The sequence below is a fragment of the Euprymna scolopes genome, chromosome 9 (assembly GCF_053919585.1).
Source record: "Euprymna scolopes isolate OS-2025 chromosome 9, ASM5391958v1, whole genome shotgun sequence".
NCBI classification, from domain to species: Eukaryota; Metazoa; Mollusca; class Cephalopoda; order Sepiida; family Sepiolidae; genus Euprymna; species Euprymna scolopes.
This window is the reverse complement of record NC_136490.1, coordinates 128675716-128702803: the sequence shown is the minus strand read 5'-3', so window position 1 is coordinate 128702803 and position 27088 is coordinate 128675716. Positions and strand designations below refer to the sequence as shown.

The window sequence follows — 27088 nt, the reverse complement described above, 5'->3', positions numbered from 1 at the left end:
TGAGCTATTGATTTTGTTTATGCTCATGTTCGTCCGGCATGAACGCAGACATTACGGAATTAATTTCGACAAACTACTACTACTACTACTACTACTACTACTACTACTACTACTACTACTACTAATAATAATAATAATAATAATAATAATAATAATAATAATAATAATAAAGAACTGAAATAAATAAATCGTTAATCAAATTAATTTATTTGCTTGTTTTTCAGATTATCCAGCGCGTAGTCCGACCCATGATGTAAACTTGTCTACAATCAATTTGTAGAACGACAATCAGATCAACTTTACTTTATATTTTAGATAACATATATAATATTTATCTATGACATCTATAACATATATGATACATAGAATAGCTGCAAAAACTGACTATATGAAATACACGTAATTAAATTTACCTGACATTTCCGTTAAAATTCGTAACGCCAGCAGATTTGTAAATTCTACAAAAGCTGAAGAAAACTTGGAGAAAATAGTGCGGAACGTGTGAAGGGACAGCAAGAGTGAAAGAATGGAGGAACTATATTCCGAATGAAGGGAGATTTCAAAAGAAACAAAAATGGAAGAGAATATGAAGAAAACGCCACAAATGATAAATAAAACAAATTGTCAACTAGATTCACTTTTGTCCAAACTCACAAGTTTTGATATGAAAGAATTAACCGTTGTTGTCTCTGAGATTAGATTAAAACTTGAAAGTGTGTATGTGTGTCGGAGAGTGAAAATTAATGTATCGAATTACTGATAGTGTGTATGTAACGAGTTTGGGATGGGGTACATGGGGTTAATGACTGAACAATGCGTGCGCGTATCGGCGAGAATAACTAGTCAACCATTGAATAGGCAAAAGGAATTAAAGAAAACACCCACACACATCCACAAATACGCAGAAACAAAAATACGCAAAAATTATATATATATATATATTCGCAAAAAAAAACAACAAAAATATACGCAATATATATATATATATATATATATATATATATATATATATATATGTATATATATATATATATGTGTGTGTATATATATATGTATATATATATATATGTATATATATATATACGCAAAAAACAAAAATATACGCAAAAAAGCAAAGATTTACACACACACAAAAAAATACAATGGTTTAAAAAATTAGAAATTTGAAGAAATATGTAAAAAAGCAGTTGAAAAAAGTCGCGAATATATTTCTGCCTGTGTTGTTTTAAAATATATAGTCGTGAATTTTCTTTATACACAATTTGGCTGACAAAAAAATGATGCGATTTCTAAGAAGAAATAAAAACGAAAAAATTGCAAGAAACAAAAATGTACATTTACAAAGTATTGATTTAGATTTATTTGGATTTATGAGTAACACACACACACACACGCACACACACACACACACACACACACACACACACACACACACACGCCGACGTATATATATAGCGCAAGTCTAGAATATATGGTCATTAACAGATCGTTGTTGTTTCGATGTATCACAGTTGTTCTGTGTGGCTAAACTTGCCAAGCGTTTTCATGCCGAGATTCGAAAATTGATCGCCAGATGACTTGCAACTGTGATCAGCAGTCAGTTATCTTACCCTTATACTATCGGTCACACCCTAACGTAACAAACATACAATTAGTTATATTTTCACAGTATATGTAGATATAATATATATTGACATAATATGTATATGTTGACATAATATATTGGCGTAATATGTATACGTTGTTATAATATATAATGACATATATATGTTGATATAATATATAATGACATACGTATATGTTTATATAATATATAGTGACATACGTATATGTTGATATATATATTGACATATATATGTTGACATAATATATTGACGTAATTTGTATACGTTGTTATAATATTTTGACATAATATGTATACGTTGTTATGATATATATTGACATATATATATATGGTGATATAATATATACTGACATACGTATATGTTGATATAATATATATTGACATACGTATATGTTGATATAATATATATTGACATACGTATATATTGTATATATTGACACACTGTATATATTGACATAATACGTTTGTATTGACATAATATGTTTATATGGCACAATATATGTATATTGACATGGTACATGTGTATATACTATATATATTAGCATTATGTGTGTGTGTATTGACATAATGTCTAAATAAATAAATACAAATTTTGCATTTACCAACTTTTCCAAGGTTTAAAACAATTTTGCTATCTTTGAAATCAATAACACAACATATTATTTTGAAATACTGTATGTAAAAATGCAGACAAAAAAAAATAAATACATGCTTTTGCATGCTTGTTTTGTATAACTTTTCGAAAGGTTAAATGTGTTTTTTTTTTCAACTTTGTCCCTTATTTTTGGACGCTCCTATTTTGAAAATAAGTAAATAATTGTTATAACTCTTTTTCTATCGTTTGCAAATGATTCAAATTTTAGTATGTTATTATGGATGATAACGACTACCAGTTGTCAAAATTTCAGCTTTTCACAGTTGTTATTTCTAACAAATATTAGGTTTTAAAATTTTGTCCCTTAGTTTTGGACGATACTATATATATATATATATATATATATATAGAGAGAGAGAGAGAGAAAATAAAAAGGAACAAACCGTATTATGTGTTCATCAACGTTTCGTCCTTATTTCGAGACTTCCTCTGGATGAATGAGATTAAGAAACAAAAAATACCAGTACATATTTTCAAATATTATGTACTGGTATTTTTTGCTTCTTAATCTCATTCATCCATAGGAAGTCTCGAAATAAGGACGAAACGTTGATGAACACATAATACGGTTTGTTCCTTTTTATTTTCTCTATTTTGTCGGAATACTATTTCCATTATTTTCATCATATATATATATATATATATATATATATATTAGTTTTTACCGTTTGTTTCTTTTTGATATACTTAGGTGCGCCTTAAAAATTATGAGGGAACGGCACAGACTCGTGATTCTATGGAGAGAGAGAGAGAGAGAGAGAGAGAGAGAGAGAGAGAGAGAGAGAGAGAGAGTCGGGCTACGGTGGGGTGCTGACCGGACACTTGGAAAGGTTAAATGTGGTTTTCTTTATGCAAACAAATCATTAATAATTGGTTCATGATTTTCGTCGTTTAATTGGAATTTTTCGATGATAAAATAAAATACATATATTAAAAAAGTGTGAATGGATGATATTAAGAAAAGAAGTTAACACCGGGGAAGGAGTGGGTTCGTAAAAATAAAGAAAAATGTGAAATCCGTGAAGAATTAAAATTCTTTCTAGAGATGGCAAAGTAACGAAGGAATGGTAAGTAGTTTGGGGTGGGGATCGGAATTTTATTGAAATATTGAACCATATAGATTTTAACCACCCTAAAGTAAGCAAAGGGACACATTCTTCAGTGACACCGTTTTTTATTTTAACTTTTACTTCTGGTTGAGTTGAACAGATTTATTGCGTACTTTTATAACTTTTAGATGGCAAATTTTTATTACAAAAAAAGTTTTACTATTTATTAAAAGAAGGGTTGTTGTTGTTGTTGTTGTTGTTATCATCATCATCATCATCATCATCATCATCATCATCATCTATTAATAAGATAGCGTGCGTGTTATTTATTTTGTGTGTCAAGCTTACACCCGAGTAGTGACTGTCGTTCAGTTGTTATAGACTTTCATTTCTTGTAACAAATAATTTTACCAAAAATTCTTCATAAATTTTGGTTTCGGTTTCGATTATAGCTGATGGCACTCAAGTTATTTATTTATTTTTTTTTTATAAATAATTTTACCAAGAATGCTTCGTAAGTTTTGGTTTCGGTTATAGCTGATGGCACTCCAGCAATCTATTTTTATAAATAATTTTTTGCAAGAATTTTTTATATGTTTTGGCTTCAGTTATAGCTGAAGGAACTCAAAAGTCCTACTAATTATTGTTGTTGTTGTTGTTGTTGTTATAATAATAATAATAATAATAATAATAATAATAATAATAATAATAATAATAATAATAATAATAATATCATCATCATCATCATTGAACATGTTTTTTACGTTTTTCCACCCCAAACAAAATATATTGCCACTTGGACGTAAGGGGCTATTTGGTATCGTGCCTAACGAGGGACTGTGAGGGGGGATGAGCAGCAAGACTCAGTTCACATTACATTTAAACTTCTGCAGGTTAGAACAGTCAGGGAAACAGGAAGCATGAAGGGAATTTCAAAGCCGAGCAGTCCTAGGATCAAGTTGTTAGATTAGAATGTTTACAAACAGTTTTATTTCGTGCCCCTTGATTATCCGGACGATTTGGCATAATGGTAAGAGTGTTCGTTAATGGGTCGGGAAACCAAGGTTCAATCCTCATCGGATCATACAAAATACTTAAAAATATTACTTGATGATCTTTTGATAAACACTCAGCATTATAAAAGAACAGTCAAGCATAAGTGGAATAATATCGAAAAGAGCGGCACCCTCCGCTCCATCTCGGTATAGCAGCTAAAGAAAGAGGGACCTTCGAGTCACCCTCGACTATAGTCGATCATTTAGCTTACTTTGGTTATCCGCCTTTGATATAACAGCTTTATTTACAATATACGAGTATAAGTGTTGATGCTGATCCATACGTGTGTGTGTGTGTGTGTGTGTGTGTGTGTGTGTGAGAGAGAGAGAGAGAGAGAGAGAGAGAGAGAGGGGGGGGGTTGTGTAAATACTTTAGTACCGATTCTGATCACAGAGAAACGATGCGACTGCAATAAAAGCTTGTAGTCTGCCAAGTTGTGAAGATGCTTTTTTTTTTTTTCGTTATTCTTGCGTTTTCTCACTTCTCACCTGAGAAGACAGGGCATTACGCACAGATGTTGAAGATAAGCGCTAAACACCAAAAGGAATGTTTGCATGCACAATTGCACCACCCACCCAGACTCGAACCCGCGGCCAATCTTTCACTCCCTGCATACATAGGTGTGCGCGTGAACGTACGATACACGTCGTTCGCCGAAGAAACACGTGGCTTGGCAGGTGTGGTGCGCGCGTAAAAAAAAAAAAAAAAAAAAAAAGAAAGAAAAAGAAAGCACCAATGCCAACAGGGTTGAGGGGTGCACCTATATCGACAAGAACCCGATCAGTTCTTCGATGGGTCCTTTACACCTTTCTATTCTGACCACACAAGATGCGCATTTTATTTGTCCGCGTCATTATACTTTTATACTTGTCATATCACCAGACTGGCCCCTTTTCATTGCCTTGCACGTATGGACTTCTTTCAGGTCTATCAGTGTACCAAAAAGAATGTTTGCGTCGCTGAGCGTTGCCTCCTTTTAATGTTCAAATCATGCGGTAGAGTCCACAAGTTAGCCATAGAGGAATGGCCGGAGAGAGAGAGAGAGAGAGAGAGAGAGAGAGAGAGAGAGAGATAGATTGTTTCAATTGGTGGACGCTAACAAAAATGGATAAACAAGTGAGATCCAAACAACTGTTTTATGGGGGGGGGGGAGAAGGAATCGAAATCTAATCTCACCAACAGGTATTGTCGGATCAGTTCAAATGGTATATATATATTTTACACCAAAATATTTTTTTTTTGTCCTTTTGAATGTTTGAAGCAGCATTTTAAATATATTTTATTTCAATTCGTGATAGCTCCTTTAGTGTTCCAAAATAGCTGGCAATTTTTTTTCAATGAAAAAAAAATGACCATAATACATAGCTAAAACATCTTGCAGCTGTAAAAATATAAAACTCCGCCATTTTGAAAATAGTAAAATGGCCTCGAAAATCACTGACGTTATATTTTTTTTTATTATTAAATTATATTTGACGTATCTTTTGTGTCAAAATAAATACAGTAATTATAATTATTTTATGAAACCAGTCGTTTGGAAATAGTACCGTATAACATTCTGCAGGGATTTTCCCAAAGTTTGTACTGATCAATAAAGACAAAGAAGGAAGGCGTTTTTTTCTACTACTACTACTACTACTACTACTACTCAATAAAAAATTCCCACACCTGTTATTATCAGTGATTAGTAGGGATGTGACAACAGAATATTCTTCTCATATTTTTACTCTCAATTATATATCCGACACAGTTAGACGCACTTAATCAACCAAGAACCACATCCGTCTATATAAAAACATATAAGATATTAATGGATATATACTCAAGAGTCAAAGCAATGAAAAGAATATGCTGTTGTCACAGCCCTAGTGATTACGCACGGTAGTGTTCTCTAGAGTCTGAGTGACAGCAAGTCTCCCCCAAATGTCCAGCATTCTCAACATGCATTTCGTTAGCCATTACAAATGACCCGGCGTTATCGCAACAGACTTGTATCCTTGATTTCTTGTAACATTCATTGGGATTTTCAATAATGTTACTACTACTACTACTACTACTACTACTACTACTACTTGTTTTACTTAATTATTTACTTACTAAGAATTTTCCACACAATTTCTCACTGGTAATAACAAGTGGTGTTCCCTGGAGTCTAAGTGACAACAAGTTTCTCCAAATTTCCAGCACTTGCTACTTCTTTCGATAACCGCTTCAAATGATTTTGTATTATCGCAACAGTCGTTTATCATTGATTTTTCGCTGGCAACGGCCTTTGATTTTCACTGAGATTTGGGTGGCAATAATTCCCTCCACGATCTAAGTCCTATTCACACTCATCCAGCTGAGGTCTGGTTAGCGCTTTTTCTCCTCGGTATTTTAATCCTCTTTGACTTTTCTCGACTATTTGGTGTGGTGCCACTCGAAACCTATAGTACAATTTATTATTTATTAATTTATTTATTTAAATTCCCTTTCAAGCTTCTTTTGCCGGTCAAGACTTTCACAGAACCAAGCTTAGCTAGATAGTCCAAAAAATAAAGGTGCTATCCAATTCTTCAGGTGTAAAGACAGATAAGAGATGACGTCAAGATTAATTTGGAATTAATTAATGTGATTGGTTAACTTTTTTGTTGTTGTCCCAAGAAATTTTGGTTTGGATTGACATGCCGGACAGCATAATGCCAAACATTTTAACTTCACCATCCGCATCATGGAATACATTTCGAATAATCCCCATCCCCCACTGCACTACCAACCCCCTCTTCCCTTCTTAATCCATGAGATTAGAACGTTTCCAAGTTTATTCAATTTGCAAACCACAAACTCCGACCGAGCCTTATTTCTCGGCTAATTTCATATACATTTGTGTATTTCATTTTAATAAATATCGATACGCGGTGGTATAATTGCTAATTGCTAATAGGCGAGAGTCTATTTTTGTCAATCTAATGTATTTTACATGACATGTCTATGATATCAGTGTTCAATTAGTACGATCGTCGTGGTCGTCGGCGGCGAAATTTCGGAGAATCGGATGTTATGAGTCAGAGATTTTGAATGAATTAAAACGTGATCACCGCGCGCGCACTTGACTCGCGTCAATAACACTCCGTCCAGCTTAATCTGTGTCTATATTTAACCATGAAATTTGAAAAAGGGCCAAATTGTTATAATCGTTATTATTGTTGTCCTCTATGGCGCATTAGGGGTTTTTTTTTCAAAGGCGGCAAACTTTAAATTAAAAAAAAAAATCACAGAAAAATATTTTTATTATCTAAATATGTGGTTTATTTCAAATATTCATTTTTGACATTTCTAATTTAAATAAAATCTAATCAAAAAATTCAATTTTCACAACTGTATGCATGAAATTAGGCGGCATTTCGGCAATAATATGTCGAATGTTATCTTTCAAGTGGTCTATTGTGGCTGATGTATCAGCGTAGATATGGGATTTTGCATAGACCCAAAGAAAATAATCTGATGGGGTTAAATCGCACGAACGAGGTGTCCAGTTGGTTGGTTCATTCCGTGAAATTATTCGTTCATCAAATGTTTCTCTCAATAAATTGATCGTATCGCGCGCTGTGTGGCATGTGGCTCTGTGATGAATTTCCGAACAAGCTGAACTGAAAATAACCGATAATTGCTAAATCTGCAATTAAAGAAAATAGAGTTGTCGATTTAAAGCTTGCTGCCACTAAAACAAAACAAAACAAAACAAAAAAAACACACCTTATACACACACAAATTAATTGTATTGTGGCATATACGGCGAAAAATGTTAAACTACCTATTTTTTTTGCTGAGGATAAGAACATCTTTGACTTTTTGTTCGGATTATAAGTTCAACAAGCAAAAAAGCTATGTTCATACCGACATAGGAAAGAGACGGTGATGAAGTTGATAGCGTCATCGACTGACAACCTTGGAATGCCGAGTTCGAATCTAGTCGATTCCATGACATTGTTTTTATTATTATTATTATTTCTATTACTTATAGCTTACCTATACCTTCATGTGATTTGCTACAATTTATCAAATATATATATAGTTAATTCAGCCTAGACAACTGGTAATATGAAATATTCTTAAGTAATCACCTTAAAATAAAAGTCAGTAAGGGGAAAAAACTCAGTTTAATTGAAGAATATAATAGTTGTCTACCTTACAATTCCAATTTTATTGAATTTTTCTGTATAATATTAGAAATGTGCTGTGACATAGTACATCTGAGCCCGTGAGAAAATATCAGCAGCAATGAAGGATAGCTGGCTTGCGAAGAGATTTATAGCACTAACCGAAAAATGCGCATATGCAAATTAGGAAGTGTGAGTGAGCTAGCAGGGCAAAAAAAAAAAAAAGAGAGAGAGAAAAGGACACCACGTGCTCGAGAGAGAAGGAAAGTGCTCATCGAAGAAAATGGACATGTAAAGTCGAGGACGAGAATGGGCCGGATGTGGTCGGCATGCGGTCGGAGAAGGGAGAGAATTTTTAAGTGGTGTCGAAACGAGAGAGTAATGGTAATAAAAACTTTTGTTAAAAAAAGAAAAAATGCCGATCCAGATTTTTATTGATTTATTTCCAGTTTTATTTACTGAAGTAAAGTTCTATTTTTATGAATTTCTGAAGTAAAGTTTTATTTTTATGAATTTCTTAAGTAAAGTTTTATTTTTATGAATTTCTTAAGTAAAGTTCTATTTATGAATTTCTGAAGTAAAGTTCTATTTTATGAATTTCTGAAGTTTTATTTTTATGAATTTCTGAAGTAAAGTTTGATTTTTATGACTTTCTGAAGTAAAGTTTTATTTTTATGAATTTCTGAAGTAAAGTTTTATTTTTATGAATTTCTGAAGTAAAGTTTTATTTTTATGAATTTCTGAAGCAAAGTTCGATTTTTATGAACTTCTGAAGTTCGATTTTTATGAATTTCTGAAGTAAAGTTCTATTTTTATGAATTTCTGAAGTAAAGTTTGATTTTTATGAATTTCTGAAGTAAAGTTCTATTTTTATGAATTTCTGAAGTAAAGTTCTATTTTTATGAATTTCTGAAGTAAAGTTTTATTTTTATGAATTTCTGAAGTAAAGTTTTATTTTTATGAATTTCTGAAGTAAAGTTCTATTTTTATGAATTTCTGAAGTAAAGTTCTATTTTTATGAATTTCTGAAGTAAAGTTTTATTTTTATGAATTACTGAAGTAAAGTTTTATTTTTATGAATTTCTGAAGTAAAGTTTTATTTTTATGAATTACTAATTAATTACTAAAGTAAAGTGTAACGACAACGTTACATTGATAGAAAATAAATATTAAAAACTAAAAGTGGATAATCAGAGTGTTCAGAGTTCAAATCCAATCGGTTCCTCACTATTACTTAGACAGTAGTAGCTCCTTACGTCCAAGTGGCAATATGTCTTGTTTGAGGGCGAATAAGAATTTATATAATTTATTTAAATATTTTTATGTACATAAATTAATTTATCTATTAAAAATAAGTATTTAAACAGATAAAAATATTTAAATAATAAAATAACAATTACAAATAATACGTCCCAAAATGTGGGGCGACTAGAATGTAAACAAAGAGGGAGTGAAAAGAAAGAAAACAATACTACAGAATCGCTTATAAAATAAATAAATAAATAAATAATCTTATATATATATATATATATATATATATATATATATATATATATATATACACGCGCGCGCACATAACTTAACTAATGTATAAATCACTAAAGAAATAAAAATACAAGTCTACGTTTTCTTCCATTGACAACATCCAAATTCAGGCAGCGCTTTAACATTTATTTAATAAATGTATTGTTTTTGATAGCAGATTAAAACTAAGAAGAAATTTTGTTTATTGAAAAAAGAAAACAATTTAAGATCAAATGATAATAACTTCACTCCAATTATGAAACGAATTGTAACAATTAATATATAACTTTGTAGTAATTAATATATAACTTTGTAGCAATTAATATATAACTTTGTAGCAATTAATATATAACTTTGTAGCAATTAATATATAACTTTCGGTTTATTTCAAAAAACGGATGAAAGTGCACTGGAGACCACCCGAAGACGGTCAACGTGCACTGGTTGTCCAACCTGCAAAGAGTGTTTATTCCGAAAGCCGTTCTTAAGATGAGGATGTTGGGGTATTTATTCCGAAAGGCATTTTCTTATTTTCAACCTCCCCGTAATAAACGTCTTAAAAGGTAAATCTTCTGGTGGTCCACCAGTGTATTTTCACCGAAAAATGTTTCGAACTATTTGCGCACTTTAAAAATACATTCCTTTCGTAGAAAGGGAGTACGGTTATTTCCGTTTGTATTAATTTAAAATTGTTATTATCATTAGCGGAACCTGTAGAAATTCCACAACGGCATCTTTCATATGTATGATATAGCCGCTGTGCATTCTGTAGACGTTTAGCGTGTATAGGGACCCCGTGAAATGTGAGGACGAGAGTCGTAGGCAGAAACTATTTAAGTAACTTGAGGAGTTAATTATAAATCACGGGTAATTTTTGTTTGCAAACTTAACTCAATCTCAAAACTAACGAATATTTTAGTTTTTTTTTTGTATGAATAGGGAAGAAACAAACATTGATTAACTCAGCTTTATTCGTTCCAACAAACATATTGAGAGCTTGCAATTTTATGCTCTATCATAGTTTATGAAACGGGGATACAAAAGAGTATTTTTAATTTGGGAGAAGTGTGTGTGTGTGAGAGAGAGAGAGAGAGAGAGAGAGAGAGAGAGAGAGAGAGAGAGAGAGAGAGAGAGAGAGAGAGAGCAAAGGGGCTGCAAAAAGAGGCTGATTTTGAAATTAACCATAATTTTGAATGTCACCCGCACAAAGGATTAAATTTTCAATCTCCAGTAGAGTGTAATCTACAACTGAATTTTACCGAGTATTTTATCTATAATGAGTCCCTGCGGATACTTGAGACCGATTGATGGATTGAATAATAGGCGGACGGACGGAGCTGTTTATGGAAATGATTACACAATTCTAAACAATTTAATTTTTAAACAAACCGAGAAATTAACAGCTAATAAATGATGGTTAATTTACCTTTATTTCGAAACTTCGAATGATACTTCCTATTTTTATTCTCCACTATTATCTCTACTCTTCTCATTACACTAAAAATATCACTTTTTGTCGAGAAAAAATAAAAGATAACGTAGATTTAAACAGATGACATGGTTTGATGGCGAGTATTTTCTTTCAGTCCCATACTTTATTGTTTCCAAAGCAAATTTTACCTTCTCTCTTTGAGAAGGAGTTAGTTTCTTGCTACTCGCTTGAGGCGTGCCTGCCAGAAAATGTAGACTCGCTGTTCAAGCATTGTTTTATAAGCCAAATGTCCACTTTACGGATCGTACTATGAGACCAGATTTTCAAGTTAAATACAATCTTACGGTATCTTTTGTTGATTAAATTGCTAACTGAAAGTAGCGAACATGTTTAAAAAGAAAACATTCCCTATGTTAAGAATTTCTAGCGTTTCAAATCCCGGACGAATCTTGTGTCTAACGCCTTGGCGAGGAGATGAATATACACATCCCAATAAGGTTCATGGTTTTATAAATAAAATTCTGAACCTTTATGTTTAGTAAATTATTTTAGCATAAAGCATACAATTAAGATCAACCAGGAAAAAGGTTATAAAATATATTATTTTACGATATTTCAACGTTTTTCTTTTTTAAAGGCATTCTTTGGTCCCTTTCCTTTTGAAAAAGAGATGATATTCTCGAAATATTAAGACCTCCATAATTCCGGTTATATCAAACAGTAAGTTCATATTTACTGATTTTTATTGTGATTATCTTGAAAAATAAATGGATATACGAAGATAAAAAAAAATCACAAAAACAAATAAGACTTTTCGTTTGTCCATTATCGTTCATACGTTACACGAATACAACAGCCGGTTCACTACATTGCTATAGCCTTCTCATACTCCTGCATATCTTGTACTTATATATTTTAAGGGTTGCAATCACTTAAAACACGGTAAAAATTTTCATTACATTCTTAGAATTTACAAAATATTAAAAAAAAAAAATACCGACGTTGGAATTCTTGTTTATTTTAAAACTCCCAAAACCAGATTTTTGAGGGTTGTAAAGAAGTTGATTGATGATGGTTTTTCGCCCGCAAGTATTTCTATTTTTCGAAAGATTGGGATTTAACAAAATCTTTGAAAGTATTGTTCGCGCCAAAACATAAATCTATGTAAAGCAGTGAGTATTGTCATTACTAACAACTGCCAACATTGCTCTTCGCATGATACACGTTATATATATATATATATATATATATATATATATATATATATATATATATATATATATATATATATATATATATAATTAGCAGGGAGACTTGACGTTGTTTGGGATTGAAAGAGGATAAACTAAAGTTCCACACTTCCAGTAGTTTTATAATCAATGAAATCAATTGATTGCCTGCTTTAGTCGAGGACCCACCGGGATTCGCGGGACTGAGCTTCTCATACCTCCCCACAATACATTATAATCTATATTGCACTGTAGAGAACCTACTATTGATTTTATAAAATTATTTTTATATAATGGCTTGGTTTAAAGTTTTAAATGAAAAGTCAGGATAGGTTCAATTGTGCTCTAAACAGAAACATTCATTTCGAACGCGCCCGTGTCTCAATAAAGAATCTACTATTGATTTTATACTCCGATCCCTTCTGCTTGTGCTTCTTAAATACATTTGTGATGTAAGGCAGTATAAGGGTGTCAACTTTGTTCAAAATCAGACGGTTTCATTTTTAATCGGATTATTTTACTATCGATTTTCGATACTTATCGGAGGCATTCCGATACAAAGCCTAAATAAGAACACTTCAGGGCACATGAAATATATTTTTAAATAATAAGCCCAGTTGTTTTGGAGTTCAAAGGTAACAAACTCTCACACACACGGACAAAGTGTCATGCATATATATATATATATTTTTTTTTTGTAAAGTTAAATAAATTTACTGGATCGGTGATACGATTCGGTAACCGAAGCATGTGTAACTAAGCAGATAAAACGGTAATAATAAAATATATATATTTGTACTGCAATAATATTGAGCACTTTCTTCGGGTTTTTACTAATTACCATTCTCTCTCTCTCTCTCTCTCTCTCTATATATATATATATATATATATATATATATATATATATATATATATAGCAAAAATCTTTGAAAGTATATATATATATATATATATATATATATATATATATATATATATATATATATATATATATATATATAAGATCTGTAATTTTTGTAATCAAATTTTCGGTGATATAACATCTTCAGAAATAGAATCCGTTTGTTTTTTTTCTTTTTCTTCATCATTTCTAGCGGAATGTAGTCACCAAAAAATTAAAGTCCGTGTGTTGTTTTATAACGGTGAGATTTTCAAAATTACAAATTTTGTTCTAAATTCAAACAAATTTATTTTTTTTTTGTGTGATGGATCGATAAATGCTGCATTTTTGTTACTCATATTTTTTGCACGTTTTACGTAACACCATTATTTTTTTTTCTCAAAATTCTTCCTTCAATCCGTATAATAAAGTATATTGCAGCATTTTTAATAACATCCATTCGTCTCTGATAAGTTGTTTAGTGGATTTTCGCTATTCAACGAAACACGCGTAAGATATACTATAAGGAAATCCAGGCTTTTGCATAAAACAAAACTAAAATAAAAAGTACGAGTGCGGATAAATTCTATTTTTTGTTGTTGTTGTTGTTGTTGTTGTTGTTGTTGTTGTTGTAGTGATAACAAATAATATATTCGTTTGAAATCTATTTTATGTATTTTTTTTTTTAATTTTACTTATTATAGTTATAATTGTCTGGTCTTTTTTTTTTTGCGTAATATGCAATCATATTTCAAAAGTAAAGGACAACAAATATTTCATTTCTAATTTTATAATAAATGCTAGTTTCTATTTGTCACTAACATTAATAAGCATACTTTTATCGGTGACGTCACGTCCGGTTTCTGTTCCGCAAAATAGAAACGGGATTAAAAATAGAGATGAGATTTTGTAGCCTTTTATTTGTTGATTGGTCTGCCCCTTTTCACGAAGGCCAGATGTGACAAGTTCGAGCTTATTATCGGATGTGGCCATTACTTAACACGCACCTGGAGACGACGCTCGTAGCCAATTACAAATATTTATAGAAATTGTCTATTGGGAATCGTTAGGTTTTTCCGGCAAGGGCACATCAGACGATAAACTAGCTCTTCTCAGTAGAGCATGGGAGGTTAGCCTAATGAAACCCGACCCAACAGATACTACGCTTATAGCAGATTAATTTGGATCCGAAAAAAAGAAACTGATTTAAAAGTAAAAGAAAATTGGTTGAACAACCAGTGTTTTTTTTTAATGAATCCGTACGGTTCTTTAAAATAAACGCAGTTATCTCCCCCACCCCCTTTTTTTTTCAATATAAGCTCGTCTTTTATTAAGGCTTTTACTGATTGTTTTAGTGATGGGAAGATTCCGATATTTTTCCCGATTGCGATACAATTACCGATTCCGATTCTTTATAAATCTCTAATTATTTAACTATAAGATTGTTATTTTCCCCGATTTCTGTAAAAACAAAAAAAAAAAAACAAAAAAAAAAACGTTAAATATGCAAATATTTTCGTAAACGTCAAAATACACTTGTGGGGAGAGTGATCGATCAATTTAAGCTTTACTGATTTTATAAAATCAATAAATGTTTATTATTTTATTATTATTACCAGCAATGGAAGATTTTACTTTAAACAAAATCAAATAAAAAAGACAATTAAAAGAATCGTTTTGGCATCGGAAAATAGGCATTAATTTTTCCGATTCCCGATTCCGATTAATCGTCCAAGAATTTTTTTACACACCGATTATTCGATTTATAGAGATTTTTTATGACTTGCTTTTGGTTAAATAATAGACCGCCTTCTGTTTTACAAGCTTACTTTTTGATGACTTTAAAGTTTTTGGATTTTTGAATAAATAAATGAATTTTGTAATAATATTGAGTGTAATTAAATATTTAAATAAAAGATCGAATAGAAAAAAAAAACGCAGTTAAATCAAGAATTAAAATCTTGTCAATAAATATCGATTACCGAATCAATTTAAGTTGAAAAAACGTTTTAAATGTAAACTGTATAAAATTACAAGCCTGTCGACCGGCGTTGCCCGGTAGTTAAAACGCATAAATATTATATTTTTATTAATGCAGAAACTGCGACATGTGTGTGCGAGTAATATGTTTTTGTTTTTGTTTTACCTTAACCATTCATTTCTTGTAAATAATAATAAAACAATACTCGAGCTAAGACAGAAACTAAACCTAGAGACGGAAGATTTTTTTTTTGTTCATGTCTAATTTGATAAATATGACGCAAAAGGACAAAATCGATATTGAAATAATATTTGCGAAACAAAGTAAAGAATTCATCGACGAAACATTTCATCCCTCTGCCTGTTCTACAAGTATTTTAATGGTGAATGTTCTAACGAACTTCAAGCACTTGTGCCCCCACGACGTGAACACCATCGACAGACCTGATAGAGTGCAAAATCCCACCCCCACACTGTAGAGATCCCTAGATGTAAAATATCTTTCTACTCCAGTAGTTTCTTCCCCAGAACCGCTAGACTTTGGAATTCCAGGTCCCTGCTTCCCCAACTGTACTGACGTGCAGAAGTTCAAGTGCAACGTGAACAGATATCTTGCTGCCCAAATCCCTACATAGTTCCCCAGTAGTTATTGCCCCTGATAGTAGCCCCCTACACCAAAGTGGCAATGTGCCTTGTTTGGGGTGAAAATGTAAAAAAAAAAAAAAATTCTCTTTGGGGGGAAAAAAAGAAAAAAAGAATATTGTCATAACTGATTTTAGTTTCTGCTTAAATTGTTTTTATTTTTATGGTACTTGTGCAGTGTACGGACCGTGCTGAAATAATAACGTTGTTATTTAGAAAGACATTTTTAACATAGGGAGTGTTTTCTTTTTAAACACGTTCGCTACTTTCAGTTAGCAATTTAATAAACGAAAGATACCGTAAGATTGTATTTAACTTGAAAATCTGGTCTCATAGCACGATCCGTAAACTGCACCAGCATCGGTTACATAAACAAAATAAATAAATAAGGGGTTCATTTCGAATACTTATTATCCGTTTCATATCACAACCCGTCCCCATAAATAACCAATCTTTGTCCGTTCCAATCATTTGCATTCAACTCGAATATTCTTCATCATTAGACAGATAATCCATCCATCTCATTAACGCTCATACTAAAGAGACTGTCACTTATCAATAAAATGAAAAATATATTTTGAATTAAATTCAATTAATTCATCTGTTTATATTAAACTGTTTAACGGAGCGGACCTATTATTAAGGCAAAGAAGAAAAAACTAATCATAACAAACCGTTTATAGTAATTTTAACAGGATAGTCAACTCTTTATGTTGGCTGTCGAGGTGGTAATAAAACGGTTCGTCAAGAAATCTATTTTTCTGATGAGTTAACGCGGAAAATTTCAATATTAAGATGCTAATAAGAGATTGTTTCTGCGTTACGAATCAGGTGCTATAAAAGAATGGAAATTTTGACACTTGGAAGAAATAAATGGCAAGATGAATAAAATCTTGGAATTTGAAATATAGCTGGCATCCATTTATCTAATATATATATAATTTTTTGAATATATGTATATATATAAGAAAATTTTTTTTGAAAATTAAATCACATTTTCAAAAAACATTATAAACCTGTAAAGAAGGTAACCAGAGTTTTAAGGGTGTCCAAAAGTAATGCCTCCAATTTTTTATATGTTTCCCCTCCTCCCACAGAATAGATATGTAGGATATTGCAAATTGCATTGTTATGATGACTGAACTTATGCATTCATGACCTTGAAGGTTTAATCTTTGTTGCAGACATTGACGGTATTAGACTATAAGCAAGCAATCATTGTAATGGACGTGCGTCAGAAGCAAAAATGTGTCATTGAATTCATGACAAAAGTGCATTGAGAATGTTGGTGACGATGTAGAAAAATAAATTCTGCAGCACAAAAGGTCGTTCGTTTTAATACTACCTCTTTCGTCTTCATAGCTTTTCAACTGTTTTGTATAAAAATAAATAAATAAAAATAATAGGAAGCCTTACTTTTGGAACGAGCCTCGTATATATTTGTTGTACGCAGCCGGCGTTCCCTGGGAGTCTTTTCACTTTTTTCTTTTTGCTGCTTTTTTTTTTCTTCTTTATTTACGGGATCGTTATTATAATTTCTGCATAAGATTTTGAAAGTTAAAGTTTTTAATTACAGTATTATTTGATTGAGTTAAATTAGTAATTGAACCAATTTGTCGTGCCACTATAATTTTGTTAAGAAAAAGTCGTTTTAATATCTATTCATAAAATGCTAGATGTAAACAGCATCCTAAACTTTTAATCTTTTAATGCACGGCTATTTGCGGAAGCCATATTCTTTTTGTTCTAAAATTTAAAGTCGCCAAAATTCTTTTAAAATTTAGAAGGGCCATTCTTTTTTATAGATAGTATTTTAACAAAAGATTACACTGTCTGAATTATTTACTAAAAAGCATAACTGCATTCTGTTATTAAATTATTTGTTTTTAAAATAGAATTTTTAAAATGTTATTTTAAGTATTTTATGCTATTGAGGTTTTGATTTTAATAAATAATGGATTTAAAGTGAATCAAAAATGACTAAATAACGTAGAGGCGAGAAACACAGCCACACGAGAAGTGATGATAATATATATATATATATATATATATATATATATATATATATATATATATATATATAAGATTGAGCAGTTATAAAAGTCAGACGAGTGTGATATTGTTTTTAATAAATATTATTTATTAAAAATAAAATTGAATGTTTTTCTTTCTTTCAAATCTTAGAATAGCAAAATATTCATCTTCAGGAAATTGGACAGTTTTTTTTCTTTTTCTTGTATGCTTTGGTGGTGGTGGTAAGTCCTGGCATTAATTGGGATGTTTAGAGTTAAGTAAAAAATTATGTTTATATATTCGATTACAGTTTTTGGTATCTGTCAAACAGTGAATTCCTTTATATATATATATATATATATATATATATAATATTATATATAACATACATATGTACAAACACATATAATCTAGTCTCTTAATCTAGTTCGAAGTATTTTTAGATTACATATCTTTAATATACGAATAAGTTTATTCTAATTTTAAAACAGGATTTTCATTTTAAATATTTCACATAAAAATTTACGATAATATTTTAAGAAAGGTTCGCTTCAATTAATTACTGTTCATATTTACACAACAATTGCATATATATATATATATATATATATATATATATATATATATTTATATATATATATATATATAATGTTAATGTCTGGTTAAGTGGAAGAAATGCACCATTCCGCAAAGCCAGCGTTAGTTTTGTTGAAGCATGAAAATTGTATATATATATTTTTTAAATATATATGTATATATATATTTACGCTGGTATGAAATTAATGTTTATATATATATATATATATATATATATATATATATATATATATATATATATATATATATATATATATATATATATATATATATATATACACACACACACACACACGCATGAAATTAGGACAATACATTTACAAATGAGTAATACTAAACATGAGTTAGACATAAAATTAGTTGTGTTTGGGTCATTGCTCTCTACACTATATCTAGAGTATTTTAAAAGATTATCTTATATAATTGATCTTGGTAACTGTAAATAGTTTTTATGCTAATATAGGTGCAATAAATAATAATTGAACAACAAAAGTTTTACACTTATTCATTTAAGATATGTGTTGCGGTTAGGAGTGAATCTTTACTTACTGGCTCGTCGTAGTTCGACACAGATTAGAGAACTCTCGAACGGTATGTGTCCAATAGGTTGTCATCGGAAAGTGACCAGAACTGCGCACTATCTTTCCTTTGCAGAGAGGACTTATCAAATGCACAAATCTGAAAGAGATTCAAATAAAGAAAGATCAGAAACTGGTCAGTAAAGAAGACAAAAAAAAAACTGCTTACAAGTGCCAAGACCTTTTTCTTTTTTGAGAAAATGGAAGAGACGGATCTGATGACGACGGAAAAATGTGTCATTTCAAGCCTTAATATAAGAGTTTAAAACAGGAACTCTAAAAGTGAAATAACCTATACGAGACAGTCGGCCTTCCACGATTGGTTTGGATGTAAAACTCCATTCTAAATACAATTGTTTTCAGATAAATGGAAGAAACTACAGTGTATTTCTGACTCTTCTATATCGAAATGATCCAAATCGATTACAGGAAGTCGACTCTCCCAAGATTACCTCATCCCTTTGGGAATTGGCGGTTGATTTCTTGCTGATCGTCTAAGGTACTCCGCCTCTACGGTGCAATTCTGACGAATCCGTTCACAAATGTTTTGTAAGGGTTCAGTTTCCTTCACTTTCTGGCTTTGTGTCACATCTTGCTCCAGGGGCAGCAAGTAAATAGGGTCACGTTCGGAGAGTAAAAAGTGCACTTTGGGTTTATTTTCAGCAGCTTTGTAACCCTCCCCTTCCCTGTTTTGTCTTTCAGTCCTTACATTCAATGAGCGATGTTTCTGACAAGGGAGGAAGAAATGCTGTTTTCTAGGTCGGAACCCATTCATACAACATGTATCGTTGGCTAGTTTTTGACTTTGAAGTGGCATGCTTTTTTTTTCTTTTTTTTTTTTTTAAGTTGCTTACATCAAGTTGCTCTATACCTTATTTGGGTCGATTTCTCTTAAAACTCTTAAATCTGCCGGTAAAAAAAAAAAGAAGCTCCTAATTGATGAGTATGAAATTGGATCGCTGAATGCATATTTATAAAATAGCAGCTCCGGGTGTATTTTTTTTTATATACAAAATGAGTTTGGTCAGTACTAAAATGGATGATAACTGTGTAACACCAGGCGCTGTATATGTTTTAAAGCCTTTCATATAAAGGTACGTTTTTTCTTTTATGAAAAGAATAAAAGCTAGTGAAGACGAATGGAAATTGTGAGGAGCTATGATTCATAAAAACAACTTACTTATTCAAGATATAATTAGAATGTTATATATTCAAGATATAATTAGAATGTTATATATTTAAGATATAATTAGAATGTTATATTTACGTGGATAAAAGGGAGCTTCAAATTCTATACGAGAGATCCGGGATTCCAAGTTTGTTTTAAATATAAAACTTTATTCCAAGTCTAATTGTTTGATTATTTTCTAATAAATCGTATTCGTTTTTATATTAATTTATTTATTGCGAACTATTATTCTCACTTTTATTAGTTGTTGTTTCACGACGTTTCGGCCAACTATTCCTCTGGCCTTCGTCAGGTGGTAATCGCGACGGATAGGAATTTCCAATTAAAATAATATATATACCATTCGGTACAGACCCGACCATGGAAGATCAGATAATAAATAAACATGGATTTATAAGATCAAAAAATCCAACCTTGACCGCCCCTTCGGGGTCCGTGGCGCAGTTGATAGAGTCATTGAATCTCTACAGTTCCAGATGATGATCATCTGAAGATAGCAGTTTCAATCCTACCCAAAGCCGGCCAGAGGCTTACTTGGCAAAAATGTGGTGAGACGACAACAACTACGGATGGCAGTGATTGCTGAAAATGCAGTTAGGAGATTCGAAGTTCCTATCCGTCGCAATTACCACCTGATGAAGGCCAGAGGAATAGTTGGCCGAAACGTCGTGAAACAACTAATAAAGATGAGAATAATAGTCCGCAATAAATAATACTCATCTCAATAATGAATTCCAATTAAAATAGTATTCGTTTTTGTTTTCGTTTGCAAATAATAATGCTTCAATATCACTTGTTCTCATAATAAATTGCTTTAAAGTATATTCTGAATAATAATAATAATAATAATAATAATAATAATAATAATAATAATAATAATAATAATAATAATAATAATTGCGTTGATTATGAATAAAAGATTTATTCGTATCATTTGGATTCTTCAGGCTATTGTGTCGTTTCGGTCTATGTAATCTCCGACCTTCGAACTTGGGAATGTTTCTATCGGACTCGAGAAAGCTGGACGAAATTTAAAACAGAAGCCTTTATTTTACTTCACAAGGGTAGCATGCCCTCGTTCCGTCAGCCATGATTGGATAGAGGTCCTAAGTTAATCTGCAATTGTATTTTTTGGTTGCCCACACCGAGAATTGAACCTTCAACCTTCATGAGAATATCACCTTTTCCATCCAGGTTCCCGAGTTCGACAAGATACACCTGTAGAAGGTCGGAGGTTACATCGACCAAAACATTGTAAAAATGGCACTCAATATGAGAACAATAGTCCAAAGAATTAAAATATTACGAATAACCAATCATCATCTAAAAAAATTTCAGACACACAAAATTTACTGTTGTCACATTTGAATGACGCCCGATTAGAAAATGGCTATTGAAGAAACTTCAATGTTGAAGTAGGATTTAAATAGTTTCAAAATTTCAAAAAATTAAAATATCCGATGAAGTGACCGTTAATAACGTTAAGAAAATAAATTAAAACCGCCAAAAAAGAAAAGTATTTTTCTTAACATGCGCCCGTCAATATGTACTTTAAATGGGGCAAATGTTATTTTAAGCTTAATCCTGACATACGCTTCAAAATATTTCAAACATAAGAAGCGTATTAAACTAAAGAAAAGGATATTTCAAACCCCAGCATGACTGATAGAGGCTCTTATAAAAGAATGAACGCACTTAAAATTCAAACCCGGCAGACCAACCCATCGATGAATAGATAGGAATATATATTTCTTTGAAGACAACTTAAGAAAAAGATATTTACAACGTGATGTTAAGCTTTAATTCGATTTTCTTCCCCAGCAACCGACTTGGTGGAATTATTTCAAAACATTTTGAAATAACGAAAAAAAAACAAAAAAAAAAAAAAAAAAAAAAAAGAAGTTCATTTTTTAAATGCATTCTTGATATTTATTATAAACAAGAAATCCTAGAAAACAATTATTTCTAATAGGTGAACTCTTTGTCAAAAAAGATTAGAGCAAAAAAATAATCTGTTCCGCTACGTTGAAAATGAATTGTTTTGAAACTTTCTCTCTCTTTTTATATTTATTTATTTATTTGCGAACTGTTATTCTTATCTTCATAGTTGTTGTCTCATCACGTTTCGGTCAAATCATCCTCCGGCCTTCTCCAGGTGATTAACCGCGATGGGATAGGAAAGTTGAGTCTTGTAACTGTATCCTCAGTAATTACTGCCATCCATAGTTGTTGCCTCACCACGCTCTGGCCAACAATAACAACTATGAAGATGAGGATAACGGTCCGAAAACACACACACACACACACACACACACACACACACACACACACACACACACACACACACACACACACACACACACACACACAAAATCACTCATCTCAAAAGATAAAAAAAAAAAGTATATAATGTTTTGAAACTTTTGAATCTTTTCTCTTTCTGCAAAATAAGTCGATAAGACGAGATTTTAAATCTGGATCATTCCGACTACCAATCTTTGTCTGGATGTTATATTCACAACGTTTCGGCCGATGTAACTTCCTACTTCTTCGGAGCATCTGGTCGAACTCCAAAACCTGAACACTATATTAAACTAAACATTTTATTTAATCCACTGAAGTAGATTGTTCTTATCCCATCGGCCCTGGCTGCATAGATGTGTTAAGAATGTCGGAGGTTACATTAGGCGAAACGATGCGGCCATAGAACATCTTCATCTAAAAAAAAAAAATTCTAAAATGAAATACAAACTAAGAATAAAATGAAAATTACTCATTGTTGACGGAACAAAGGCAATCTACTCCCATGGATTAAATAAAGAGTTCAGTTTGAAATTCCATATAAATTCCAGAGTTTGGCAGAAAGATTCTTAAATTCGACATGAAACATTTTAAACTGGTTGGAGATTACATCGGCCAAAATGTTTTTAAAATAACATCCAAGATGAGGATAGTAGTCCGACTAAACCAAATAATAAGAACAAACATCATCTAAAGAAACAATCCGAAAAAAGATGTCAAAGTTTTTTTTATTTCTTATTTTTGTGTGATTGTTAAATAGATACTGTATGAGGATTTGACTATTTTACATAAGTGTCACCACTTATCAAGATTCAAAGGCCACTCGAGGATAAGGGTTAATGAATGCACGAATGTCATCGAGAGCAGAGTAGTGATCGTTAGTGGTGGAAATTGGGTAGAATTTAATGAATGATTTAAGAAGACGACTCAACAAGAACTTGTTTACATTGGACTTGAAAACGACCATGTTGTAGTCAGCAGGAAAGCAGGCCAGCGGAACAGAGTTTCACGGGCGGACAGTTCTATGAAAGAAACTTTGTTCATGGAATTCGTGTTTAGATTTAAGCACAGGTAGTGCGGGAAATTGTTGATAGTGGTTGTAGCTAGTCGAGTGCTTTTGTGAAAGTTGTGCTGGGGGGGGGGGGCATAGATTGAAGCTCAGACGGGCACCTGCCTTGTAAGTAACGATAGAGAAGAGACAGGCTCGCAACGTCTCTTCTGTGGGAAAGACGTTGTTAAATAAAGATATGTTTGTTAAGTAAAGACAAGTTGAAATACGAAAAAAAAATGCAGTCAAGAAAAATGAAATGAACAGAAATTAAGCTTAAAATGTATTTCAGCAGTTTACGGACCGTACTGAAATAATAACGTTATTATTTAGAAAGTCCTTCTTAACACGAGAAGAGGCTTCTTAACTGTTATTATTGTCACATAGCAATTTAATAAACCGTAACAATTGATTTTAACTTAAAAATCTTATCTAAAAAATAGCATAGTCCGTAATCTGCACAACGCCCAAAAAGATTCTTTGAAAAAGAAAATGCCTGCGGAGGTTGGGGGGGGGGGTTACCCCACATGAAAGAGTCCTGAAGGGTCCAGAGGACAGAGGAGAGAGGCTACTAACCAGACTTCCTCTAGAAACGTGCAGAGCGCACTGGGGCCTAGGAGAGGCTTTTTGCCGCCCAAACCCCAGGGAATACCAATCGTCGTTGCTAAAGGTAAGCGACTGTTGCGATAGCGTGAAGCCATTTCGCTGGTTATCGTGATCCCTGGAAATCTGGGGGAGACTTGTTACGCAGACTCCAGGGAACACCACTGTTTATTGCCAGTGAGCGATCGCTGTTGCTGGCAAGTGTAAAAACTAGTGAGTGAATGATGATGATGATGATGAATATTAGTAATAATAATGTGATGATGATTATGATGATGATGATGATGATGAATATTAGTAATAATAATGTGATGATGATTATGATGAATGGTCGTAGATGTAAAAGCCAATTGCTCCCGTCTGCACGAAAACCTACATCTGCTAACCAGAATCATATTTTTTAAAGACAGCGGGTAATAATTTAGTCAAAAGTGGAAATATAAATATTAAAGAACTGATAAAAGCGAATTGGATGCTTGTGCAGTTTACAAATGGTGCTATTCTTTTTTTTCTTTTTACATAGAATTTTCAAGTTAAATTTCAACGTTATTGTTTTGTTTATTAAATTGTTAGGTGAAAGTATGAAATAATTAAATAAAAAACAATGCACGCCCATCTCACCATGTTAAGATTGAGTTTCGAAATAGCAACGTTATTATTTCAGCACGGCCCGTAATTACCGTGAATTTAAGTGCGCGTTTATCTTATTTTCAGAAAGCCGTACGTACATACCTCGAAAAAGAGGAACCCAGCTACGACAAGCGATTTTTTTTTCTTTCTAACAATCACACGGTCGTGTGTGATGAAGAGATGCGGATGTTACAATAGTCGTGGATGCTGTTGTTGTTGCATATCGCAAGAAGGTAAATGGAAGGGCGCGAAACAGTACCGAAGTTCACTACTGTTACCCAACTACACGCAAGCGCGCGCATGCACGCACGCACGCACGCACGCACGCACCACCTTACTTATTTCTTTCGATTTAAACTAGTGTTGGGACGATTACTTGGGATCGGAAAAATTTGTGCCTATTTTCCGATGCCCCAAACGATTCTATAAAAATTTTTTAAAACTTAATTTTCAACTGTTGTTACTAAAATGTATAGATCTCAATTCTACAAGTGTATTTTTTTTTTTTTTCACATTTGTGAACATATATGCTCATGTTATATGGGGGTTTTACGGTAATCCGAAAAATAAAAATAAAAACAAACTACAACTCTATAGCTTAATATTTAGAGGTTTTAAAAAGAACCGGAATCGGCAATTGTATCGGAATCGGGAAAATATTTGAATCGTTTCATCGCTAATTTAAACTTTTAACTTTTTTATGTTCCATTCCGTTTTTAGTTTCACTTTCTCACCAGATTTTAAAATCTCTTTTTTTTCACCCCCACCCCAAAGGCACTGTACCACTAAGTCGTAAGGGGTTATTATTTGGGACCAGAATTGCAAAGATACTTACTATGTAGAGAGTTGGACAGCGAGATGTCTGTTCGCATTACACTTGAACTACTGCATGTCAGTACAGTCAGTGAAAGCAGGGATCCGGGAGGGAATTCCAAAGTCTAGCAGTTCGAGGGAAGAAGTTATTTGAGTAGAAGGCTTTACGGCATCAAGGGATCTCTACAGTATCGGGGTGGGATTTTGCTGCTTGGCGGGTTTGTCGGGGGTATCTAAGTCGATGGGGCACCAGTGCTTTGAGTTCGGCCAAGCACTTTCCATTAAAGTACTCGTAAAACAGGCATAGGAATGACACGTTTCGGTGATGGAACAGGGGTTGAAGTTTGGCCGACACTTTCTGCCTTCTCTCGATGCGTGTTTGTTTGGAGCTAATCAAGAAGAATATAGAGAATCTCTATCTCTTCACTCGATAATTGCATACAGTTTTGACAAAATCGCGTTGATATCAACTCGGCCAGAGAGAGAGAGAGAGAGAGAGAGAGAGAGAGAGAGAGAGAGAGAGAGAGAGGGAGGGAGTTTGAATTAACTACTGGTCACCGTCCTCGAGTGTCTTTGGTCCCTCTTTATAAAAGTTTCTCAAGACAGTCTGACGTGAGAATACTTCACCCTACAAGTAAACACTGGCCAAATATGCAAAATAACATAATATTGGAAGCTCAAGATCCCCTCGGCTATACAAACGACTATCGTAATAGATGGCCTATTAACTAATGGAATTTAGTCTGCTGACGCCACGAACCTTAGTCCTATAAAATCTGGTCACGTGTCCCACGGCTTAACCGGAAGTAGGTGTATATATATATATATATATATATATATATATATATATATATATATATATATATATATATATAACTATTTCATTTATTCACATAAATTTACTATACGAAAGTATAGATTTATGCGTAAACTAAGTATTTACTTCAAAAGTGCTCAATACGTAGGTAGAGCTAGTTAGTAATTTATAAAATATATATGGCGATTAAGCTACACTGAATATTCTGCATTTCATCCAACTATAGGATTCGTCAGGCTTATGCGCGAATTCTGTCGTTGCTTCTTGTTTTTATACATGTTGAGGATTA

The 27088-nt window shown here is 32.3% G+C and overlaps 1 protein-coding gene across 6 annotated transcripts in view; it reads right to left on the bottom strand.

Moving 5' to 3' along the window:
* LOC145284828 (myocyte-specific enhancer factor 2C-like) overlaps positions 1-27088 on the bottom strand; it is a 347716-nt gene that overhangs the window by 268169 nt on the left and 52459 nt on the right. For 4 of the 6 annotated variants that reach the window (XM_080133798.1, XM_080133802.1, XM_080133806.1 and 1 more), the window contains exon 2: positions 19370-19498. The gene's annotated coding sequence lies outside the window, so the exon portion shown is untranslated. Of the gene's footprint in view, positions 1-19369; positions 19499-25271; positions 25456-27088 lie in introns of those variants that run through there. The other 2 variants (XM_080133799.1, XM_080133803.1) reach the window with 1 other exon arrangement.